The sequence below is a fragment of the Artemia sp. Qi Xiang Cuo genome, chromosome 1 (genome assembly GCF_049724085.1).
Source record: "Artemia sp. Qi Xiang Cuo chromosome 1, ASM4972408v1, whole genome shotgun sequence".
NCBI lineage: Eukaryota > Metazoa > Arthropoda > Branchiopoda > Anostraca > Artemiidae > Artemia > Artemia sp. Qi Xiang Cuo.
Window position 1 is genome coordinate 55,803,123 of NC_142794.1, and position 25,401 is coordinate 55,828,523.

Below are 25,401 nucleotides of genomic sequence, written 5' to 3' on the forward strand. Positions count from 1 at the left end.
CTTTTTTTACGAGTTAAACGAGTTTTACGAGGAAAACGAGTTTTTGCGACCATTAGTAAAATCGGGAGAAAAAATGTTCCGATTATGATTTAATTGCCAAAATTGATTTGTGTCCAGGAACAGCGAGATAAGGGATAAATTGAGTCTTTTAACGATTCAAGGGCAGTCTTTGAAGCCTTGGAACAGTCGGGTAGAGAGCGTTTTCTTGGCACTTTACTGTTAAGGTCACACTACATGATGCTGCAACTAGCGCTTCCATGTGGAACTAATAACACATTTTTTCATTCGAATTCAACAATATTCAGAGTATTACAATTTGAAAAGTATGTATATCATATAAAATACACATATTGCAGAATGACGGGACGTATTCAACTCTTCTGCTGAATAGGCAATCATACAGAGAACGCAGCGTTTCCACATTAATAGATGTTTTCTCTAGATCCCATGTTTTGAAGGATCGGAATTTGGCACGCTTGTTGACCTGGGTCTTGTGTCACGCGTAAAAAAGTTTGAACCTAAAACTTAGAAACTCGGACTAGCACAATAATTCACGCGTTTCGGTTTTGAAGAATATCATAATGTAGGAAATGGAAATCTAACTTTAAAATATAGATAATATATTCAGTCCTGCTTTAAGAAAATATAGGGTTTGCCAAAAATAAGCAACTAATCTTTGCACCCTTTTTGTATGTTTTTCCAAGAAGCTTTGAATCTAAATCTCTGTGTTTTTTATTTCCCGTCCATTAAAGACCAAGATATTTAATAGAACTATGATTAATTATGATTTATCTAATAATTTGTAATTCACACTATCTTTTATTCTGGTTTTTTACTTTTTGCTTATTTCTTTTCGTCACTTCATTTCGTCTTTTTTATTTTAGACTTCGATTTTGGCGATGGCAGTAGTACCTCTGCTTCTAGTAGTATTGACTATGTCATGAGCGGTGTGGATGCTTCTTGCTCGAAGGGCTCAGACATGACCGAATTTCACCAGCCAACTGAACAGGATTCTGTAGACTCGTCCTGTGTTCTTTTAAAGTTTGATATTGACTTGTATGCCAGAAAACCAGCTCAAAAAGCTTTCAGACGAAGGAAACTACAATCTGTCACCTAGTCACTTCTAGCCGAACCAGAACTTTCCATTTCATTCGAAAGCACTTACCGAAAATGGAAAAACGAAAGTTCGATCCTTTCAGTGCTCTTGGTTACAAACTTTCCCAGAATGGTTGGTCTTCAGTCCATTGTGCATGGGTGTCTTTTGTGCAAAATGCGTTTTATTCACTTGTCAAGCTGCTGGGAAGGGTAGCCATCAGGTTCAAGGCAGTCTAGTCTCGAAACCATACACAGGACCCAAGGATTTCCTTTCAGACATTCGGTTGTATCAGAACTCTCGTTACCATCTTAATTCAATGATTAGCGCCGAAAGCTTTGTCTCCGCTTATGAAAAACGAACTAGGAGCATTGTGTCTGCTATATCGAGTGCAGAGCCTGAAATAAAAAAGAAAAATCGCGAAATTCTAACACCAATTCTGCACGCAGTCCTTTTTTGTGGGCAGCATGAGTTACCTCTGCAGGGACAGAGAGGAGAGTAAACTATGAGACAAAACTAACGCAAATGAAGGCATTTTTCGTGGTGTTTTGTGTTTAATGGTAGAGAGTGGAGAGCAATGTCTAAAAGAACACTTCGAAAATGACGCAAAACATTCGCAGTTTATATTTCCCGTCATTCAAAACGAACTGATCGATTGTGCCGCATCCATTATTGTGCCAAGCATTGTGAGTGATGTAAACAGTTCACTAGCATTTTCAATCCTTGCCGACGAGACTACAGACATTTCCAATAAGGAACAGTTAGTTATTGTAGTCAGATACTACAATGAAACTCATGCTTTACTTGAAGAGCAGTTTCTTGGGTTTCATGTTTGCAGAAATTTCACCGGCTCTGCAGTAGCAGAACAAATCACGCACCAATGCATTGTGTTCAGCTTCAAAATGGAGAAATTTGTGGGTTGGTTTCGATGCAGCCAGCAACATGTCAGGCTGCTGTTCTGGCACACAGGCAGAAATTAGGAAAAAAATCTGCATGTGATCTACACCCACTGTGCATTGCACAGCTTAAATTTGGCTTTATGTAAAACTAGTAGGGTAGGACTTGTTAGGTCACTTGCTACTATATAGCAGATTATATCATTTGTATCATCCTCACCAAAGAGAACAAATATGTTTGTAGAAGTGATCACTGTCGTTTGTCCTGATAGTCCTGTGAGAAAGCTTGTGAAGTTGTGCAAAATGAGATGGGTGGAGCATCACGATTGCATTTTAGTTTTTATTCCTTTGTATTGTGCAAATATTTCTATACCTGAGGAAATAGTTTGTAGCATACGGTTTGATACGGAAGTTATTTCAAAAGCGAATGCGTTGGTTTCAGCAGCAACCGAATTTAGTTTTATGCTCATGATGACTATGCTAGAGTTTGTAAGTGCCATAATGCTCTCTGTCTCTAAGGTGCAGCAAGCCAAAGATTTAGACTTAGTTGAGCGTTGTTGGCATATTAAGCTATGTTCAGATACTTTACTGCAGTCAAAACAAAATGATTTGAAACAATTTTTCAGAATGCCTATGAGCTTGCACAAGAGGTAAATGTGGCTCTGGCTGTTCCAAGGTCTATCTGCCAAAAGTCCATCAACGATAATGAGTCCATCAAGTTTTTTTTTATCGCGAGTCATTGTTTGAACCTTACTTTGCTTCACTTATTGAAGAACTTGATCAACGATTTTTGCGCCATCAGGAGGAATCTTTCAAAATTGGAAGGCTTTTGCCAGCTAACAGCAAGTAATTAAATATTAATGAATTTGTGAGCGCTGTTGCTGTTTACGAGGGATTTCACGGGGGTAGACGTGCGCTTGAATTTGTGAGCAAGTCTTTTGAAATAAAAAAACCATCAACTGTTGCTTTGACTCTTGCATCATGCAATGCAAGATTTTTCCCATGCATTCAAGGCTTTTGACGATTTTTCAGACTTTACCAGTGACTACCGCCTCTGCTGAGAGGAGCTTTAGCTGTCTTAAGCAATTAAAACAATATCTGCAGAGCTCCACGGGCGAGGAGCATCTGAAAGGACTGGCTCACATGACCCTGAACCACAATATCCAGGTCAATGCTGACCAAGTTTTTGATCAATTTGCAGCCAAAAAAGACTGACGGCTGTTACTGTGAGAGGTTAGGTTGTCTTTTGTTGCTGGTTTCTCTAAGTGCAGTTGATTCTGTTTTTTAAACTTTAATTGTGCTTTATCCTCTGTAAACAATGTTAATATCAATACATTTCTTACTTTCATGGCTGCTAGAATAGGTAGACTGAGGCCCCCACCCCTCCAAAACCAAATTCTGGGCAATTGTCTTTGATATAATATTATTTTTTATTTATTTGGTTCTCTAAAACAAGGGTCCCATAGAAAAATATAAGGAATAATGCAATTCTTTTTTTTATATTTTCTAAATTCTGCTGCTTCATGGCAGTTCCAAAACAACTACTCACCCAAAATAGAAACTCTCACTGCTTCTAACTTTTTTTTAAATTCTGACCTTTGTTGGCAAAATTTTGTCCTCCATTCTCAAACAAAAAAAAGTCTACAACTAGAAATACCCATGACAAGTATGTACTTTTTATTTCTTTACCTAGCTACCCCCCCCCCTGAAATCTTGCACTATGATAGATAATTTTCTTGCTCACATGACTGCTATAAAAAGGTAGACTGACAGCCCCCCCCCGAAACAAAATCCTGGATACGCCACTGGCCTACAGTATGGGCTATAGGCTGTAAAAATCAGCAAGGAATAACAGGGTCGAAAGATTGCAAATTTAAAATTTTATAAGCCAGGCTCCTACCTAGGATTGATGCAGTGCATGGGAAAGGTTAGAGCCCCCTTTCATTACCTCCTTTCATCAAGGCTTGGGCTGAACCTAAATCAAAATTAGAGAAAAAAAAGGAAATATGAAAATCTAAAGGGACTGTGCCCTGTTAGACAATAATAAAAAGAAATAACGTGAAATTAATTGTGTTTGAGTTTACAGTGGGGGAATTTCCATATTAGAAAGTATTACAGGGTTTAAGAATGGATAAGAAAAAAAAGTGTAAGTTGGGTTATTATTTGAGTGAATTGATGGACTTAGATATAATCTTCAGTGACAAAGGTTATGAGATTATTGAAGACAGCAAATTAGAAAAATTTGTCAGTTTCGTGTGCACATTTGATAAGGAAGGCGGGAGGAACCTGTCCTATTGAGTAAGCGGCCTAAGAGGAGATTACATTTGGAGTACAAGTATCTAGGGAGGATATGTGATTTGTTTTACAGGGTAGTTCCCCTGTTTGAGTTTAGTCCAGCTAATTCACTAGTGGAATATTTGCGTGGTTTTTCAGTTTACTTGCTTGTCCAACCACTGTTAATTCGTTTTTTTTTTTGGAGATATGTTTCACTTGTGTAAAATTACTTGCTGTGAAAGAAGTCGTTATTCCCTAATGAAGTCAAGATTTTCTGGTTATTTGAAAATTTGGTGAATCTCATTAAATGGCGGTAATAATTCACAATAGTAATTGCATATCAAGGTCCAAGACCCATGGGGAATAAAACAAGATGACTACAAAATAGGGTTGAATGACCTACAATGGGCTGGGGAAAAGTTGGGAGATATTGAATGTTGAGTTGGATTGGAAAAAATTGGGAAGAAATCTGGGATCAGTACTACCAACTCAAATAATATTTTGATCCTTTATGAGGGAGAGGAACCTCTTGGGGAAGATCCCCTGCAGGAAGTCATGAAAGATAGCCCTTTTCCTCAATGCACAACTGGCGGACAAGTTGTGATCCCTTTACCAAGATTTTGCCTCTCTGATCTGGAGTCCTTGGGGGATACTGTCTCCCAGTCACTTCATATTTCATGCAAACCTTTGTCCAGTAGCCCTATTCATAGTTGTTATTCTTCATGGGAATCGACAATTATTTCTGGCAAACTGTATTCATTGGGAGATGTATCCAAATTTCATCTTCAATTAGCATCAACGCATATTCTTCATTTGGTTATCCCAGGGGAGGGAGCCCAGAAAAAAGGTGATTCATGGTTTGCTCAAAATTTTACTTCATTCCCTGTACACTTATCATTTTCACAGGCCTGTGTATTTTCAGCCTTGGATTACTTCAAATTATACCAAGGGGCATTTTATATTGTAATTGAGATGTGGGGTTGTTTCCACAGATGGAAATTAAGAGGCTAGTGCAGCCAATTTTTTATGATGGCTGGCATCATCAAATGTGCCATAACTTTATTCTACACTTCTCCTAAGTGTAAATTTCATGAGAGCGATAAATATTTTGTTTAATCATGCTGTGCAAGATTAAGTTCCACAAATCTTGTGAATTCTTCTGTCTTTGAAATCCCATGCTTGGTGAATAGAGCTGTAGAGACAATAGCTTTGATTGGTTAGACACAAATATGGAACAGCAATGGATAAAAGCCAAGGGGATGGTATAGTTGTGAGGCCATAAGCTAATGTTTACCTGCAGTGGAGATGTCCAAAAGAAGAAAGAACAGAAGATAGACAAGTTTGGTGATTTTCAAGTTAAGAGTTATATTTGTAAAGATGGACCAGCATGGCGCATGGGTGGTCATTTATCTTACAGAGGGAGGGGTTGGGGTCCCACCCCTTGGTTTCTTTTCTTTTTAGATAAATGACCCATTTTCTTTTCTGTAATTACATTTGCCTATAAGATAATTTTTAATCCTAAGTTGAACTCTGGTTGCTAGGCTAGATTCTTTTGCAATAACTAAGCTTTAAAATAAATTCTATTTTGATCTTTCAGGTCTGAGCCATTGAAGGATAAAATTAAGAAAAAGTAGAATGGATTTTGAATGGGTATTGAGAGCATTGGCTAGGGCCAAGCAAAGGTGAACCCCTATGCAAAGTTTGGTGTACAGAACAAATATTATTTTTGAGTTAGTCTATGTTGAGACCCTGTTTGGGGAAGTCTATTTTTTTTGTTATATGTGTGTGACCTTTTGAAAGAATACAAGTAAGTTATTTTCTACAACTGTGCAGACTATTTTTTCATGAACCCTGACAGTGTAGGAAAAGAATTATAAGATACTGTTGTTCGTGTTTACTTATGCTGCTGCCACCAATGTTCGTAGTGCTAGCTACCGCTGGCACCACTTATTGGGGTGTATGTGTGGGGTCACCACTTATTAAAGGCAAAAATGGTGCAAAAGGTTGCTATGCCACTTACTCGAAGGGGAGAACCCCTTGTCGGCCCAAATGTTAGTGAGATTCCTGCTCTTACCCCAACGGTTCCTTTATACTAACGTGATGGGGTGTTCTATGGCCACATTTAAAGCCAAAGTTTACCGATAAGATTGTCTAATTAACCCTTTAGTCTCGGCCTAAGCTGAAAAGTAAAATAGGTACATAGAAAAATTCTTACTGTATTAACACTTACGCTGTATAAAAATGAACTGAACTGAAAAAGGACAAATTCTCCCAGCCCGCTAACCGCAGCACGCCGTGAGGGCTACTAGGGGTGGTAAATGAATCTTTCCAGCCAATCCCAGGGCTCCTAATATACTGGCCAACTTCCCTAACTGCGCACTTTTTCCCTCGTGGTCAATTAAACACGTACGCAGTTAAGAGGACCCAAAATGGCGTAAAAAAATAATAGGAAAATTAACATTTATTACTTAAAGAAGGAAAATAATGAAGGGCCCAAAGAAATGAATCTGGGAGGGACATTTATCTGACAAAACTGGGACCAAGGGTTCCAACACCTGTCATATTATATCAACAGGGGGGTTTCTTACCTTCCATGGAGATAGCTAGGGATTTTAGTGGTGACCCGAGTTGGGTGCACCCTTGGCCTTAGAACTTGGCCATTTGATCACATTATCATACACTTGGGCAGGGTATATTGTAAATTGGGTATTAACAATCCCTATATTTATCCAGGGGCTTTCCTCTCCAGTCAGTGGTGTAGCACCATTTTTGGGTAAATATCTACCAAATCATATTATTGAGTTAGGACTAAAGTGAATACACCATTCGATGCCTTTTTTATGCTTTTTACAAATATAATAAGCATTTCTATCGGAAATTAATTTCAGCCCCCCCCCTATATATGCCAATTCAGGCTTAGGTTAGGTTGGGTTAGGTATATATAGGGGGGGGGGGGCTGAAATTAATTTCTGATAGAAATTCTTGTTATATTCATAATCAGCATAAAAAAAAGCATCAAATGGTGTATTAACTTTATTCCTAACTCAATAATATGATTTGGTAGATATTTACCCATTTTTGTACCAATAAATGGTGACACCATACCTTACCACTGCAATAAACCCACCCCTATATATACCAATTCAGGGTATATATTTGCACATTAGAGGGGTGGGGGTAAATTTTATTTCTGATGTAAATGAGAGGTAAGTTTAAACTTTCCTCTGCCCCCCCTAACATGCAAAAATATACCCTGAATTGGTATATATAGAGGGTGGATAAAATTCATTTCTCATAAAAATGATTATTATATTTGGAAAGAGCATAAAAAAGACATCAAGTGGCATTTTTACTTTATTTGCAAGTCATTAACATGAATAACAAAAGATTTACCTACAATCCTACTCAAATAACAGGAATTATAATTTCAGAACTAAAACCAGAGAAAAAGAAACTGAAAATTAAGGTTAAATGTTGTTTTGTTAAAATTTTAACAGGTATAGACCTGTCATGTAGGCAAATTTCAGGATCTTCTAGAAGGAGAAGGAGTAAAGGTAGACACTTTAAAATACTTTCCTGGGATATACTTTAGATTGTAGACCCATCCCTGATAGTTTCATTTTCCTCACCTAACCCCTTTCCAAGATAGCCAAATGTGGCAAAAGTAGAATTTTATGCATATCCTACTTTAATCTGTAGACACATGCCTGAAAGTTTTATTTTCCTAACCTAACCCCTTTCCAAGATAGCCAAAAGTAGAATTTTACCCTATTATACAAAGGAAGTATGCCATTGTTGATTGGGAATCCAAATGGTACTAGCCTTGTATAGGCTACTCTTCTGTTGGTACAGTGTTTCAATTAATTGAATCCATAGAATAGCCTAGAATGCTACCAACACTAACGCAGGTGATAAATTTTATAAGGATCCAATGCTAGGCCATCAATTAGAATCTTTTCCATAGCTTATCTGTTTAAGCAGCTTCAATTAAGCTGGATGAGTCAAGACAAATTTCATTGGCTTCTTTGTGAGATGTTCTTTTCTATTATGTGCTGCCTGTTTTAAAAGTGTTTGCTTTAGACATGGAAAATACCAATTCTGAGAAGTCAAAAAACGTAAGTCAACTCTAAGAGTCTAATTCTAATTGTAATAACTGTTTCCTCCTCCAGAAAAAACAATTAACTTCATGCTTATAATATATGGAGGAACTCGTATAAGCGTACGTTATCTATTGTTTTTCGTTTCTTTCAATAAAATAGATAGCACAGTGGTATATTTTATACACATGAGCCAGAGTTGCCACGGAGGTTAAATGAAATTACCATTTTCTCTTACAAAAAATAAAATAAAAATAAGCGGCAAAAAACTTTAGTATAATGAATACATCCATATATAACAAGTAAAGCCATTAGAATACTTTTAATGAGCCTACGTAACTGGTGGCAAGTTGCACTTTATCAGACACTATCATAAATGCCCTCATTATTTTTAGGCCTCATGTAGTAAGGTCCACCAGAATAGAAAGAGCATTTTCCCTTGAAAATGCCAGAGATTGCATTTGAAAAAGGTAGAATTTGCCTGTTTCTATACAGGTCCGAACATCTACAGGAGTGCTACATCAAACCAGTCATTTCAACATTCTGACAGCTGAGTAAAAACGTTTCAACATTGGTATTTTTTTTGTGTTTAATGACAGGTATTAATTATTTTTTTCTAAGATTAATCAAATTCCAAGGCAGAACTGTAGAAGTGGAAAATATTTGTGATACTATCTAGTGAATGGATTCTTGAACCTATATTCTTAAAGTGGATTTATACTTGCAATTGATATATACATGTTTAGGTGAACTTATACATGCTACTTCCCTCTACTAGTATCTAGAACTAAGAGAAGCATTTTTCATACCAAAAGCTATTAAAATGCCAAATTCCTAAAGATTTTTTCCACAGCACTAATTACAGTCTCCATTTTAAGTGTTCATCGCCAGATGCTGCAGACTCTTAGACATTAGGGGCATTGGTATTATGAACCAGTTAAAACATTTAATTCCATATTTCACACTTAAGCAACTTTATTTTACTTTAGTACTATCTCATTTTAATTATGCAGGGTTTACCTAAATATATCCCAGTTTAATATTATTCCATTTCAAAAGATACAGAATAAGGCTGCTTGTGTCCTTAGATCATTTCTGCTGTCTCCGTCCCTTTTGTGCAATAAATCAGTCACAGAATCGTTATATACAATTGTGGATATTTTCCCGGTGATTCTTAGTGTCAAGTCTTCTATATTTTTGCTTAAAGTTAAATTTTACCATGGAGCTCTTCTCAAATATTTTTATAAAATGAACTTTTATGCTCATGATGACTATGCTAGAGTTTGTAAGTGCCATAATGCTCTCTGTCTCTAAGGTGCTGCAATCCGAAGATTTAGACTTAGTTGAGTGTTGTTGGCATATTAAGATATGTTCAGATACTTTACAGCAGTCAAAACAAAATGATTTGAAACAATTTTTCAGAATGCCTATGAGCTTGCACAAGAGGTAAATGTGGCTCTGGCTGTTCTAAGGTCTATCTGCCAAAAGTCAATCAACAATAATGAGTCCATCAAGTTTTTTTTTATCGCGAGTCATTGTTTGAACCTTACTTTGCTTCACTTATTGAAGAACTTGATCAACAATTTTTTCGCCATCAGGAGGCATCTTTCAAAATTGGAAGGCTTTTGCCAGCTAACAGCAAGTCATTAAATATTAATGAATTTGTGAACGCTGTTGCTGTTTACGAGGGATTTCACGGGGGTAGACGTGCGCTTGAATTTATGAGCAAGTCTTTGGAAATAAAAAAACCATCAACTGTTGCTTTGACTCTTGCATCATGCAATGCAAGATTTTTCCCATGCATTTGAAGGCTTTTGACAATTTTTCATACTTAACCAGTGACTACTGCTTCTGCTGAGAGGAGCTTTAGCTGTCTTAAGCAATTAAAAACCTATCTGCAGAGCTCCACGGGCAAAGAGCATCTGAAAGGACTGGCTCACATGACCCTGAACCACAATATCCAGGTCAATACTGACCAAGTTTTTGATCAATTTGCAGCCAAAAAAGACTGACGGCTGTTACTGTGAGAGGTTAGGTATCTTTTGTTGCTCATTTCTCTAAGTGCAGTTGATTCTGTTTTTTAAACTTTAATTGTGCTTTATCCTCTGTAAATAATGTTAATATCAATACATTTCTTACTTTCATGGCTGCTATAATAGGTAGACTGAGGCCCCCATCCCTCCAAAACCAAATTCTGAGCAATTGTCTTTGATATAATATTATTTTTTATTTATTTGGTTCTCTAAAACAAGGGTCCCATAGAAAAATATAAGGAATAATGCAATTCTTTTTTTTATATTTTCTAAATTCTGCTGCTTCATGGCAGTTCCAAAACAACTACTCACCCAAAACAGAAACTCTCACTGCTTCTAACTTTTTTTTAAATTCTGACTTTTGAATCTTGGCAAAATTTTGTCATCCATTCTCAAACAAAAAAAGTTTACAACTAGAAATACTCATGACAAGTATGTACTTTTTATTTCTTTACCTAGCTACCCCCCTACCCCCGCCTGAAATCTTGCACTATGATAGATAATTTTCTTGCTCACATGACTGCTATAAAAAGGTAGACTGACAGCCCCCCCCCCAAAACAAAATCCTGGATACACCACTGGCCTACAGTATGGGCTATAGGCTGTAAAAATCAGCAAGGAATAACAGGGTCGAAAGATTGCAAATTTTAAATTTGATAAGCCAGGCTCCTACCTAGGAATGATGCAGTGCATGGGAAAGGTTAGAGCCCCCTTTCATCAAGGTTTGGGCTGAGCCTAAATCAAAATTAGAGAAAAAAAAATGGAAATATGAAAATCTAAATGGGCTGTGCCTTGTTAGACAATAATAAAAAGAAATAACGTGAAATTAATTGTGTTTGAGTTTACAGTGGGGGAATCTCCATATTAGAAAGTATTACAGGGTTTAAGAATGGATAAGAAAAAAAGTGTAAGTTGGGTTATTATTTGAGTGAATTGATGGACTTAGATATAATCTTCAGTGACAAAGGTTATGAGATTATTGAAGACAGCAAATTAGAAAATTTTGTCAGTTTCGTGTGCACATTTGATAAGGAAGGCGGGAGGAACCTGTCCTATTGAGTAATCAGCCTAAGAGGAGATTACATTTGGAGTACAAGTATCTAGGGAGGATATGTGATTTGTTTTACAGGGTAGTTCCCCTGTTTGAGTTTAGTCCAGCTAATTCACTAGTGGAATATTTGCGTGGTTTTTCAGTTTACTTGCTTGTCCAACCCCTGTTAATTCATTTTTTTTGGAGATATATTTGTGTAAAATTACTTGCTGTGAAAGAAGTCGTTAGCCCTAATGAAGTCTAGATTTTCTGGTTATTTGAAAAATTGGTGAATCTCATTAAATGATGGTAATAATTCACAATAGTAATTGCATATCAAGGTCCAAGACCCATGGGGAATAAAACAAGATGACTACAAAATAGGGTTGAATGACCTACAATGGGTTGGGGAAAAGTTGGGAGATATTGAATGTTGAGTTGGATTGGAAAAAATTGGGAAGAAATCTGAGATCAGTACTATCAACTCAAATAATATTTTGATCCTTTATGAGGGGGAGGAGCCTCTTGGGGAAGATCCCCTGCAGGAAGTCATGAAAGATAGCCCTTTTCCTCAATGCACAACTGGCGGACAAGTTGTGATCCCTTTACCAAGATTTTGCCTCTCTGATCTGGAGTCCTTGGGGGATACTGTCTCCCAGTCACTTCATATTTCATGCAAACCTTTGTCCAGTAACCCTATTCATAGTTGTTACTCTTCATGGGAAGCGACAATTATTTCTGGCAAACTGTATTCATTGGGAGATGTATCCAAATTTCATCTTCAATTAGCATCAATGCATATTCTTCATTTGATTATCACAGGGGAGGGAACCCAGAAAAAAGGTGATTCATGGTTTGCTCAAAATTTTACTTCATTCCCTGTACACTTATCATTTTCACAGGCCTGTGTATTTTCAGCCTTGGATTACTTCAAATTATACCAAGGGGCAATTTATATTGTAATTGAGATGTGGGGTTGTTTCCACAGATGGAAATTAAGAGGCTAGTGCAGCCAATTTTTTATGATGGCTGGCATCATCGAATGTGCCAGAACTTTATTCTACGCTTCTCCTAAGTGTAAATTTCAAGAGAGCAATAAATATTTTGTTTAATCATGCTGTGCAAATCTTGTGAATTCATCTGTCTTTGAAATTTCAAGCTTGATGAATAGAGCTGTTGAGACAATAGCTTTGACTGGTTAGACAGAAATATGGAACAGCAATGGATAAAAGCCAAGGGGATGGTATAGTTGTGAGGCCATAAGCTAATGTTTACCTGCAGTGGAGATGTCCAAAAGAAGAAAGAACAGAAGATAGACAAGTTTGGTGATTTTCAAGTTAAGAGTTATATTTGTAAAGGTGGACCAGCATGGCGCATGGGTGGTCATTTATCTTACAGAGGGAGGGGTTGGGGTCCCACCCCTTGGTTTCTTATCTTTTTAGATAAATGACCCATTTTCTTTTCTGTAATTACATTTGCCTATAAGATAATTTTTAATCCTAAGTTGAACTCTGGTTGCTAGGCTAGATTCTTTTGCAATAACCAAGCTTTAAAATAAATTCTATTTTGATCTTTCAGGTCTGAGCCATTGAAAGATAAAATTAAGAAAAAGTAGAATGGATTTTGAATGGGTATTGAGAGCATTGGCTAGGGCCAAGCAAAGGTGAACCCCTATGCAACATTTGGTGTACAGAACAAATATTATTTTTGAGATAGTCTATGTTGAGACCCTGTTTGGGGAAGTCTATTTTTTTTTTGTTATATGTGTGTGACTTTTTGGAAGATTACAAGTAAGTTATTTTCTACAACTGTGCAGACTATTTTTTCATGAACCCTGACACGGTAGGAAAAGAATTATAAGATACTGTCATATTATATCAACAGGGGGGTTTGTTACCTTCCATGGAGATAGCTAGGGATTTTAGTGGTGACCTGAGTTGGGTGCACCTTTGGCCTTAGAATTTGGCTATTTGATCACATTATCATACACTGGGGCAGGGTATATTGTAAATTGGGTATTAACAATCCCTATATTTATCCAGGGGCTTTCCTCTCCAGTCAGTGGTGTAGCACCATTTTTGGGTAAATATCTACCAAATCATATTATTGAGTTAGGACTAAAGTGAATACACCATTCGATGCCTTTTTTATGCTGATTACAAATATAATAATCCTTTCTATTGGAAATGAATTTCAGCCCCCCCCCCCTATATATGCCAATTCAGGGTTAGGTTAGGTATATATAGGGGGGGGGCTGAAATTCATTTCTGATAGAAATACTCATTATATTTGTAATCAGCCTAAAAAAGGCATCAAATGGTGTATTCACTTTATTCCTAACTCAATAATATGATTTGGTAGATATTTACCCATTTTTGTACCAATAAGTGGTGACACCATACCTTACCACACCAATAAACCCACCCCTATATATACCAATTCAGGGTATATATTTGGGTCAATATTTACCAAATCATATTATTGAGTTTCAAATAAAATGAATACACCATTCGATGCCTTGTTTTATGCTGATTACAAATATAATAAGCATTTCTGTCGGAAATGAATTTAAGCCCCCCCCCCTATATAGGCTATAGTTAACCTAACCTAACCCTGAATTGGCATATATAGGGGGGCTGGAATTCATTCCTAATAGAAATGCTTATTATATTTATAATCAGCATAAAAAAAGGCATCAAATGGTGTATTCACTTTAGTCCTAACTCAATAATATGATTTGGTATATATTGACCTATATTTGCACATTAGAGGGGTGGAGGTAAATTTTATTTCTGATGCAAATGAGAGGTAAGTTTAAACTTTCCTCTGCCCCCCTAACATGCAAATATATACCCTGAATTGGTATATATAGAGGGGGGATAAAATGCATTTCTCATAAAAATGATTATTATATTTGGAAAGAGCATAAAAAAGGCATCAAGTGGCATTTTTACTTTATTTGTAAGTCAATAATATGAATAACAAAAGATTTACCTACAATCCTACTCAAATAACAGGAATTATAATTTCAGAACTAAAGCCAGAGAAAAAGAAACTGAAAATTAAGGTTAAATGTTGTTTTGTTAAAATTTTAACAGGTAGCCTATAGACCTGTCATGTAGGCAAATTTCAGGATCTTCTACAAGGAGAAGGAGTAGAGGTAGACACTTTAAAATACCTTCCTGGGATATACTTTAGATTGTAGACCCATCCCTGATAGTTTCATTTCCTCACCTAACCCCTTTCCAAGATAGCCAAATGTGGCAAAAGTAGAATTTTATGCATATCCTACTTTAATCTGTGGACACATGCCTGAAAGTTTCATTTTCCTAACCTAACCCCTTTCCAAGATAGCCAAAAGTAGAATTTTACCCTATTATACAAAGGAAGTGGGCCATTGTTGATTGGGAATCCAAATGGTACTAGCCTTGCATAGGCTACTCTTCTGTTGGTACAGTGTTTCAATTAATTGAATCCATAGAATAGCCTAGAATGCTACCAACACTAACGCAGGTGATAAATTTTATAAGGATCCAATGCTAGGCCATCAATTAGAATCTTTTCCATAGCTTACCTGTTTAAGCAGCTTCAATTAAGCTGGATGAGTCAAGACAAATTTCATCGACTTCTTCATGAGATGTTCTTTTCTATTATGTGCTGCCTCTTTTAAAAGTGTTTGCTTTAGACATGGAAAATACCAATTCTGAGAAGTCAAAAAACGTAAGTCACCTCTAAGAGTCTAATTCTAATTGTAATAACTGTTTCCTCCTCCAGAAAAAACAATTAACTTCATGCTTATAATATATGGAGGAACTCGTATAAGCGTACGTTATCTATTGTTTTTCGTTTTCTTTCAATAAAATAGATAGCACAGTGGTATATTTTATACACATGAGCCAGAGTTGCCATGGAGGCTAAATGAAATTACCATTTTCTCTTACAAAAAATAAAATAAAAATAAGCGGCGAAAAACTTTAGTATAATGAATACATCCATATCTATCAAGTAAAGCCATTAGAATAGTTTTAATGAGCCTACGTAACTGGTGGCAAGTTGCACTTTATCAGACACTATCATAAATGCCCTCATTATTTTTAGGGCTCATGTAGTAAGGTCGACCAGAATAGAAAGAGCATTTTCCCTTGAAAATGCCAGAGATTGCATTTGAAAAAGGTAGAATTTGCCTGTTTCTATAAAGGTCCGAACATCTACAAGAGTGCTACATCAACCCAGTCATTTCAACATTTTGACAGCTGAGTAAAAACGTTTCAACATTGGTATTTTTTTGTGTTTAATGACAGGTATTAATTATTTTTTTCTAAGATTAATCAAATTCTAAGGCAGAACTGTAGGAGTGGAAAATATTTGTGATACTATCTATTGAATGGATTCTTGAACCTATATTCTTAAAGTAGATTTATACTTGCAATTGATATATACATGTTTAGGTGAACTTATACATGCTACTACCCTCTACTAGTATCTAGAACTAAGAGAAGCATTTTTCATACCAAAAGTTATTAAAATGCCACATTCCTAAAGACTTTTTCCACAGCACTAATTACAGTCTCCATTTTAAGTGTTCATCGCCAGATGCTGCAGACTCTTAGACATTAGGGGCATTGGTATTATGAACCAGTTAAAACATTTAATTCCATATTTCACACTTAAGCAATTTTATTTTACTTTAGAACTATCTCATTTTAATTATGCAGGGTTGGTTTACCTAAATATATCCCAGTTTAATATTATTCCATTTCAAATAGTCCCCGAAGCCGTGCCGCGCCGAAATGACGGCGGCGAAGGTGTGATTCAGTATCGGCGGCGGCGCACCGCAATTTTTCTGGCGGCGCGCATCCGATTTTAGACTGGCGGCGCGCCACGGCGCGCCGATTTTTCTAATTAAAAATAATAATAAAAATTCCACATCACCAAGCACGTTCAACCTCGATTTTAGTAAGGATGTTTAAATGACCAAGTAGAATTCTCATTTTTAGCCACTAGACCCAGGGAAACCTATGTTGTGTTCATGTTTAACATCGCATTGTTCCTATAAAATCCCGTGTTTAGTCATTTCCTTCTTGTTAATTATTTTGGCTAATGTGTTTATAACTTTCAAATTTTGAAGTTCAAACATCTCCTGTTCATCAAATACATACGAAAAGGAAGTGAAAAAAAAAAAACAAATAACAACACCGAAAAAACACTGTATACAAATCAGATACCATGGCTTAACAACACCAACAATTTTAAATCAGCGGTTACATCACTTCAGTTACAATTGATGTAACAAAAGTCAGTTTGTTCTCTCTGCCTGGAGCCATTGATCTTTTTGCAGTCACTATCAGTCCTGTCGTGCTAAAAAGCCGTTTAGCTGGGGCACTTGTGGCCGGTACAGCCAGAACTTGACGAGCGTAAACTGCCACTCGCGGAATCTGATACTAGTACTGGACCTTGGGGTCCCACAGAATGCCGCAAATGGGCTTCTTCTTTGTATCTGCTGAAATAAGTTGTTTTATAAGGGAGAACAAACCTGCACCTTCACCATAGGGCTCCTGCGCACTACATTACAGGAGGAACTAAACTGCACCTTTACCCTCTTTTCTTATCAACACGGAATAACCCTCCGAAATTCTTTTCTGAAAGAAGTGGTCAATATATAACGTTTCAAGTCAAAGTTTAAGGCTACTTCAACTTCACTGTGCTCTGCTAACTGTGTAAGAAAATGTAATTCTTTTCTATAGATATATTTCTATACTAGCTCTAGATAATCTACCAAGCGGGAAACTACCGTAAATAAGCATCGATAAATAAATGAAACCCAAAATGAACAACAATAACAATAAATAACTGAGTCAAACTCAAAACGAGCAGAAATTAACATTAGTTGGACTCAAAACCCCTATGCCTTCCCAGGGTCAGAACGTAATTTTCACTTTACAGAAAAAATATAAATGTTTTTGCTTTTATAACTTTAATAAATCAAATAATATTAACATTTTGATTACTAATTATCAGTATATGTATATTAAACTTACAATGCATATTCATTTGTATTTTTTTCAGTAAAGTGCAAATTGTGTTCTCGCCTTGGGAAGGCATAGGGGTTTTGAGCCCAACTTATGTTAATGTCAGCTCGTTTTGAGTCTGACTCGGTTAATTATTGTAATTTCTATTCGTTTTGGGTTTCATTTATTTATCGATACTGATTTGCGGTAGTTTTACACTTGGTAGATTATTTGATTTTATTTTTGCTCATTTTTGGTTTAATGGAGTTCTTTACTTCTCTTTGAAAACTTATTTATTGGAAACAGTTTTTTTTAAAATTAATATTTGTTCGTTTTATATTGACATAGTCTTTTAAGGGAAAAAGAAAATCATACTTTAAATCTTTTCGTTTTTTTTAAGAATTTATAGTTTGGCCTGCTATTTGTTTGCTGGAAAACAATTTTCAGCAAAATTTAACAACATAGACCCTTATAAAAATCTGGACACAAATAATAGTGTTTAATTTAGTTTCATACCTCCTCTAGTTGACCTGAAATGGAAAACTGGATAACATTCGCAAAAAAATTTGTTTACTTTCTTTGATAGCTTGGATACACTTACGCTATTTTGATTTGGTCAAATTTTAAGAGCAGAAGAAGCCCTGAAAGTTTGAACATAATACCCTCAGTCGTTCTTGGGATACTGCTGAGATGCCTTATTGGAAATTAGCATTAACAAAGTGCATTTTGATTTTATCTTATGGCAACACTTCCTTTTAGCCAAAACAGTCAAATAACAGAAGTGCCGTGGGAGGGGGATTATTTTCCCTCCTATCGATTTCGACCACTAGAGAGAGCATTAGCTCATTATATTTTCAATTAAAAAGGCTCTTTTCGAAGTTCCTACGACAAATTCTTTAATATAGAGTACCATGATCCCAAGAATAATAAGAACAAAAAATGATACATTATACCCACATCGATCTCTACTATAAAATGTCAAGCCTTCCAATCACTTTCGATTATTAAAAAGGGCACTAGGATTTTCGATTTCCAAACTAATGATCCCTTTTTGAGTTTCTACGACAACGCTTTCTATAAACACCGTATATGCCCCCAGGGCATAAATTACAGCCCTTACCCTAAGGGCTGTGAGGGTGGTTGTCATCCTCTAAGACCTAATTTCCAGAATTTTTAACTAAATTGAACAACATGGCTATTTCAAAATTTTTACGTGACGTATTTCGGGAAATGTTGGGCGTGGACGGAGCGTTAGCTGCCTTCAATTTACTTTTGACTATTAAAACGGGCACAAGCCCCTCCAATCTCTAACTGAATGAGCCCTTTTCAAAGTTTCTAAGACAACTTCTTCGATATGAAGTGCCCTGGTCAAAAAGAAAAATAATAAATAATACATTGTGCCAACATCGTTCTTATATACCTCCAGGGCATAACTACAAAACCCTTGCCCTAGGTGTTGTGGGGGAGTAACCTCCTCAAAAAACATATTTTCTCTCTGGAAGTCAGTTACTCTGAACAAAATGGCTATCTTAAAATTTTGACTGGATGTGTTTGGGGAAAGGGTGGGCGTGGAAGGGGTGTTAGCTGCCTTCCAATCGCTTTCGACTATTAAAAAGGGCACTAGTTATTCCGATTTCCAATGGAATGAGCCCTTTTGGAAGTTTCTACGACAACTCCTTCGATACAAATTGCCCTGGTATGGAAAAAAACAAAACAAAAATAAATAAATAATACATTGTGCCAACATTGTTCTTTACTTAGACAGCTCGATTGCGCTGCCTATGACAACATCCTGAATTACCTAATGCTCTTTTACCTACCTCTTTTCATCCGAAAAATCAGAAAGAAAAATGAACAGAATTTTAAAGTGGAAGGTAGAATTTTTGTTTCAAGAAAAATTTCTTCTTCTCCTTCCTATGAACCGATATACACTGGCGAGCCCAAGATGACAGTATTTGTTTTTAAGAAACAGATTAGCCGGGATGACGGTTGAAGCCCGGAGGTCGATATCGATAACCAAAAAGAGAAAAAAAACGGCGGCGTCCTAGGCCCGCTACCGCCTGTCAACTCCGAGGCGGCGATAGCGCACGGCGGCAAGCTCGGCGGCGTGCGATGGTTTTTTTTTTCGGCGGGACACCGCCCATTTTCGGCGCGGCGTCGGGGTCTAATTTCAAAAGATAGAAGGCTGCTTGTGTCCTTAGATCATTTCTGCTGTCTCCGTCCCTTTTGCGCAATAAATCAGTCACAGAATCGTTATATACAACTGTGGATATTTTCCCAGTGATTCTTAGTGTCAAGTCTTCTATATTTTTGTTTAAAGTTAAATTTGACCATGGAGCTCTTCTCAAATATTTTTATAAAATGAACTTGTGTTCTTTATGTCCCAAAATGCTTTTTTCTACTTTATCAGGGCCTTGTCTATTAATCCGTTTGCCAAATTGTGAGAGACCAAAATTTACAGTATTGTATATGGTTCTTTTGATTTGGTCTCGGCCCTGAACGTTGCACATTAAATGCTTTAAAAGTTGAAAACTTATTTTGGTGTAGGATGGTGTCTTGCATTTATTATTTTTATTATTTTGCGATTGTTTGAGTATGGTCTTTCTGCACTCCCTGACAACTGTAGCCTGATATTTGGTATTATTAAGTTAGTACTGTCTTTAATGAACGTGTGTTGGCGGTAGGTTGGAGTGGCATTCCAATGTTATTCGTTTAACAAGAAATACAGGCAAGAATAATTGTGTTTATTTCAGTAATATGATGTACTGTTTTTTGTTTTTGTTTTTTCTCGTTAGTACACAAGCTCTGCTCCCCGCCAACAGAAAAATGTATAAATCCTGTATTTTTTTACTGTTGTAATAAAGAACCTTGAATCAAAGACAAAGAGAAAATTGATTTAAAAAGATTTCCTTACCTACAGTGTATTTATCATTATTTTGTACCCAAAACTCCCAAAATGGCATATATGCACAAATTTTTGGCTGTAGCATCGTTTATAATTTATATTTTAGGCATGCGTTTCCAGTTACTACAATGTATTTGGTGACAAGTGTTATCCTTTTGTTTTAAGCCATATCAATTTTATAAACATTTAGCATTTATCCCATACCTCTATCAGGTTTGAGTAAAATGGTTGCCTGATAATAACCCCACCAAAAGACCCAACAGCGTCAACTGTTTCAACTCAACCGAGCTCAACTCAACTGTAGCTGCCAGTCATTTTATTATCCTCTTTAGTGTTTTTTTTTCTGGCCAGGATTCCCCAACATAGAGCCTTATGGAGGGTATGGGGTGTTGTATTTATATATGTTCTTGAAAACGTGCATATTTCATCTAAGAAAATATGTTATTTTGCCTTGAAATCATTTTTAATACCTAAAATCCATTTTTTCATAAAAGAAAAAACAAAGTATGTCTTTCTTGCTGATAATTATCCACTAGCTGTATAACTGTTTAGCAGTAAGTTGGAAAAAGATCCCAAATAAGTATAATTTGGTAAAGATTCTGGTAAAAACTTTGGAGATATATTATTCCAACATTCTGTCATTTCTTTTAGGCCAAGAGAATATTTCTCAGCTTAAAAATACAAGGATATCTAAATAACTAAATATTATGATTTTCTACACAAAATTCCTTTAAACATTTCCTATCCTTTTGTATACAAAAATTAATAAATAAGAAGCTAAAGGAAGAATTCATTGGTCATCACCCAGACGTCATTTCTTTTTCATGGAAGAAGTGGGCAAAGATTTAATTGGGACGTGAAATAGGACGCGAATTATGTCTAAGCTTTCCTACTTTATCTTAAACCGACAACTAAAGAGTAAAATATGATTTTCCCACTTCTTCTTGTATTTAAAGCGAAAAATTATACTAGCTTTGGAACTGAAATGAAAAATAGTAAACTATGATTTTTGAACTGACAACAAAGCATAATTACTTTGTTAAATTGTAAATCAAATGCTTAGGTTACAAGAGTAGTAATCGTTAATCTTCTGTGGCTTCTTGAATTTCCATTTTTTCCCCTTTGAGACAAGTGCATCAGATATGCCATACGATACATCCTTCAAAAGCTATAAACATGCATAAGAGAAGAAATGGTGCTGGGTTCAACTTGTTTCCTAGAAGGCTCTTCATGAGCTCGAGTTGAGAAAATTGTCTCTCTGCTGAGGCACTGGAGTGGGGAAGGGACATCAATAGCGCGCAAACATAAGCAGTTGTAGCACAAACATAGTAAAATCACCAGTTTTTAGGTAAAATCACCAAAAACAGCCAAACAGAAAAAAACACCAAATTTGGTTGCAACCCTGACCTTAATACCCGATAAAATCCGAGGGACTTTAAGAATTTCCAGAATATTTTATTCTTTCTTTAGTTGTAATTATTGAATTATATGGTATTAATATGTTATGCTTTAAGTGGAATTCAGTAGCATAACCGGTAAAAAATAATTTAGCGAGGATGAATGTGAATACATCACTTGATGCTTTTTTTTATGTTATTTCGTAATTCAATAATCGCTTCTGGGGGGAATCACATTTTGAAGCCTTAAAGGGGCTAAAACCTAATCCAATCTAACCTAATGTTTAAAAAGCACTTTTAAAAGAGCCTGAAACCCCGTGAAAATGACATCACAGCAAAACAAGCATCGTTTTTGTGGGGTTTCAGGTCCTTTTTAAAAATCTCTGCAAATATGTCATGATAACATTTTAACATTAAGTTTAATGAAAACAGTCATTGTTATTCCTGAATTAGGTACAAATGGCAAATTTTTTCTCACTGGTTTTTTAAAATATATTTGAAATATCTGGTTACCATGGGCTGTTTAGAGCTCTTTTAGCCTTTTAAGGGTCCAAAATATAATTTCCCCCAGAAGCGATTATTAAATTGTGAAAGGGCATAAAAAAAGGCATCAAGTGATGTATTCACTTTCATCCTAGCTAAATTATGTTGGAAACTGCAAATTTACCGCATGACCAATATAAAAAACGAGGTTGCCGAAGCTGTCCAAATTTGACTCCATTTAGGCATTGGAAAAAAGTATACGAGTTATTAAAGGAATGTTGTATTGCCAGAAATAATCAGTATATTTTCTTTCTCAAAAATCATAATTGATATAGCTCATTGGTAGCTCAGAATATTTTCGCACCCTAAACAAAATTGTTGCTAGCCCTCTTTGCCTAAATAATTAAGCACTTAACTATAGCACATTACAAAAAAGAAGCAAAAGTCAATTATAGTTTAAATTCACTACTTATTCATTGTGCTGTTTTTAATCTTATTATTTCTGGAAAATGGTATGAACAATGTTTTTGTTTCCAAATATTGAGGTTTCTCGTTGTTAGAATATGTTTACTTGTATACATTAAGCCTGCATTGTGTCTGGATTGCTCATTAAATATGTTGTGCATGGATAACGGTTCAGTATAATAATGTTTTCTGTTTTTTTTTCAGTAATCCTATTACGCATATCCCACAGTTCCCTTGATAGGTTCAACTTGATATCCTTAGCCGTTCCTGAAATATTGCAGATACGCCCTTTTGACACCCTGGATGCAAATAGTGCCTTTTGATTATGTGCAACATCCCCTCAACATTCCCTGAAAGTTCCAGCTTATTACCCTAATCCGTTCCTGAGGTATTGCAGATGCACCCATTTGACATCCTGTATGTAAATAGTATCTTTTGGTTTAGTTAAATATTCCCTTCAACATTCCCAGAGAGTCAAAACTAGGTACCCTTAGCCTTTCCTGAAATTAATTTAAAAAACTTTTTCCACCAAATAAGTTTTTCAAAAAAAAGTAAAGAACTCCATTAAACAAAAAATGAGCAAAAATAAAATCAAATAATCTACCAAGCGCAAAACCCCTTTGCCTTCCTAACCTGTCTTGGCTTTTCTCTGTCTACAATTAGCCATGTCTTGATGTAACCTATGGAACCTACTGCAAAATACTTGATAACTTCAATTCAAAATACTTGATAACATTTACATTTAAATTTTTGCGGGATATTTGTTACGAAAATGATAGGATCCACAGTTTTGTTGGATCAAAACCCCTATGTCTTCCCAAGCCCAGAACAAAATTTGCACTTTACTGAAAGAATGTAAATGTTTTTACTTTTATAACTTTAATAAATCAAATAATTTTAACATTTCGGTTACTAAATATAAGTATGTGTATATTAAATTGACAATGCACATTCATTTGTATTTTTTCACTAAAGTGCAGATTTTGTTCTGGCTTCGGGAAGGCATAGGGGTTTTGAGCCCTACTCATGTTAATTTCTGCTCGATTTGAGTTTGACTCGGTTATTTATTGTAATTTCTGTTCGTTTTGGGTTTCATTTATTTATTGATGCTGATTTGTGGTAGTTTCAAGCTTGGTAGATTATTTGATTTTTTTGCTTATTTTTTGTTTAATAGAGTTCTTTACTTTTCTTTGAAAAACATATTTTGTGGAAAAAGTTTTTGAATTAATTTCTGTTTGTTTTATATTGACATAGTCTATTTAGGGAAGAAGAAAATAATACTTTAAATCTTTTTTTAAGACGTTATAGTTTGGCCATCTTTTTTAATGGTTTTGAAAAATTTTTAGCGGATTTTGACAGCAGACACCCACAACTGAGTTAAAACTAGAAATGCGGTGTTTAGTTTAGTTGCTGTCCTCCTTTTGTTGACCTGAAGCGTAAAACTTTATGCTATTCGCAAAAAAATCTGTTAAATTTCTTTGAGAGCTTGTCGCCTTCCAATCACTTTCGACTATTAAAAAGGGCACAAGCCACTCCAATTTACAATTGAATGAGCGCTTTTCGAAGTTTCTACGACAACTTCTTCGATACGAAGTGCCCTGCTCTAAAGAAACAAATTAATAAATAATACATTGCGCCAACATCGTTCTTATATGCCCCCAGGGCAGAACTTAAAATCCTTGCCCTGAGGGTTGTGGGGGAGTGTCCTGCTCTTTACTTAGTCCCCGTTACTTGTCTTGTTCTCGAGTGTCCCCGTTCTTTGCTTAGGCAGCGCGATCGTGCCGCCTTTGATTTATGCAACAACTCTCTATATAAACCTTAAATGCCCCCAGGGCATAACTTACAACCCTCGCACCGAGGGCTCTGACGGGGTTATCATCCTAAAAGACCTAATTTCCAGAACGTTCAACTACGTTGAACAAAATGGATTTATCAAAGTTTTGATTGGATGTGATTTGGAAAATGGTGGGCTTAAGAGGGGCGTTAGTTGATATCCAATCACTTTCAACTATTAAAAAAGGCACTAAACCTTTCAATTTCCAATTGAATGAGACCTTTTGAAGTTTCTACGACAAATCTTTCAATAAAAACTTTATATGCCCCAGGACATAACTTAGAACCCAGGCCCTGAGGGCCTTGGGGGGAGGGGTTGTCATCCTTAAAGACCTAGTTTCCAAAACTTTCAACTACGTTGAATAAAATGGCTATCTAAAAAGTTTGATTGGATGTGTTTGGGAATAGGTGGGCGTGAGTGGGGGTTAGTTGCCCTCAAATCACTTTCGACTTTTGTTTTGTTTTTAGTATTAATAAAATTGATTGATTGATTGACTATTAAAAAGGTAAAAATTTTTATTGGATGTGTTTGAGGGAGTTTTGGGCGTGGGGGGGGGCTAGTTGCCCTCCAATCACTTTTAACTATTAAAAAGGGCACTAGCCCTTTGAATTTCCAATCGAATGAGCTTTTTTTGAAGTTTCTACGACAACGCCTTCTTTAAAAACCTTATATGCCCCCAAGGCATAACTTAAAACCTTTGCCCTGAGGGATGTGGGGCAGTGTCTCAAAAACGTATTTTATGAGTGACTCAAAAACGTCTTTTCTATCTGGAAATCAACTACGCTGAACAAAATGGTTATCACAAAATTTTGAGTGGATGTTTTTGGGGAAATGATGGGCATGGGGGGGGGGGCTAGTTGCCCTCCAATCACTTTCGACTATTAAA

At 36.0% G+C, this 25,401-nt stretch overlaps 1 protein-coding gene across 3 annotated transcripts in view; it reads right to left on the reverse strand.

The window, feature by feature from the left end:
• LOC148956500 (ubiquitin carboxyl-terminal hydrolase 19-like) overlaps window positions 1-15,270 on the reverse strand; it is a 50,242-nt gene extending 34,972 nt beyond the window's left edge. For all 3 annotated transcript variants that reach the window (XM_089108395.1, XM_089108394.1, XM_089108386.1), the window contains exon 1: window positions 14,998-15,270. The gene's annotated coding sequence lies outside the window, so the exon portion shown is untranslated. The remainder of the gene's footprint in view (window positions 1-14,997) is intronic.
• Between the last annotated feature and the right edge of the window lie 10,131 nt (window positions 15,271-25,401).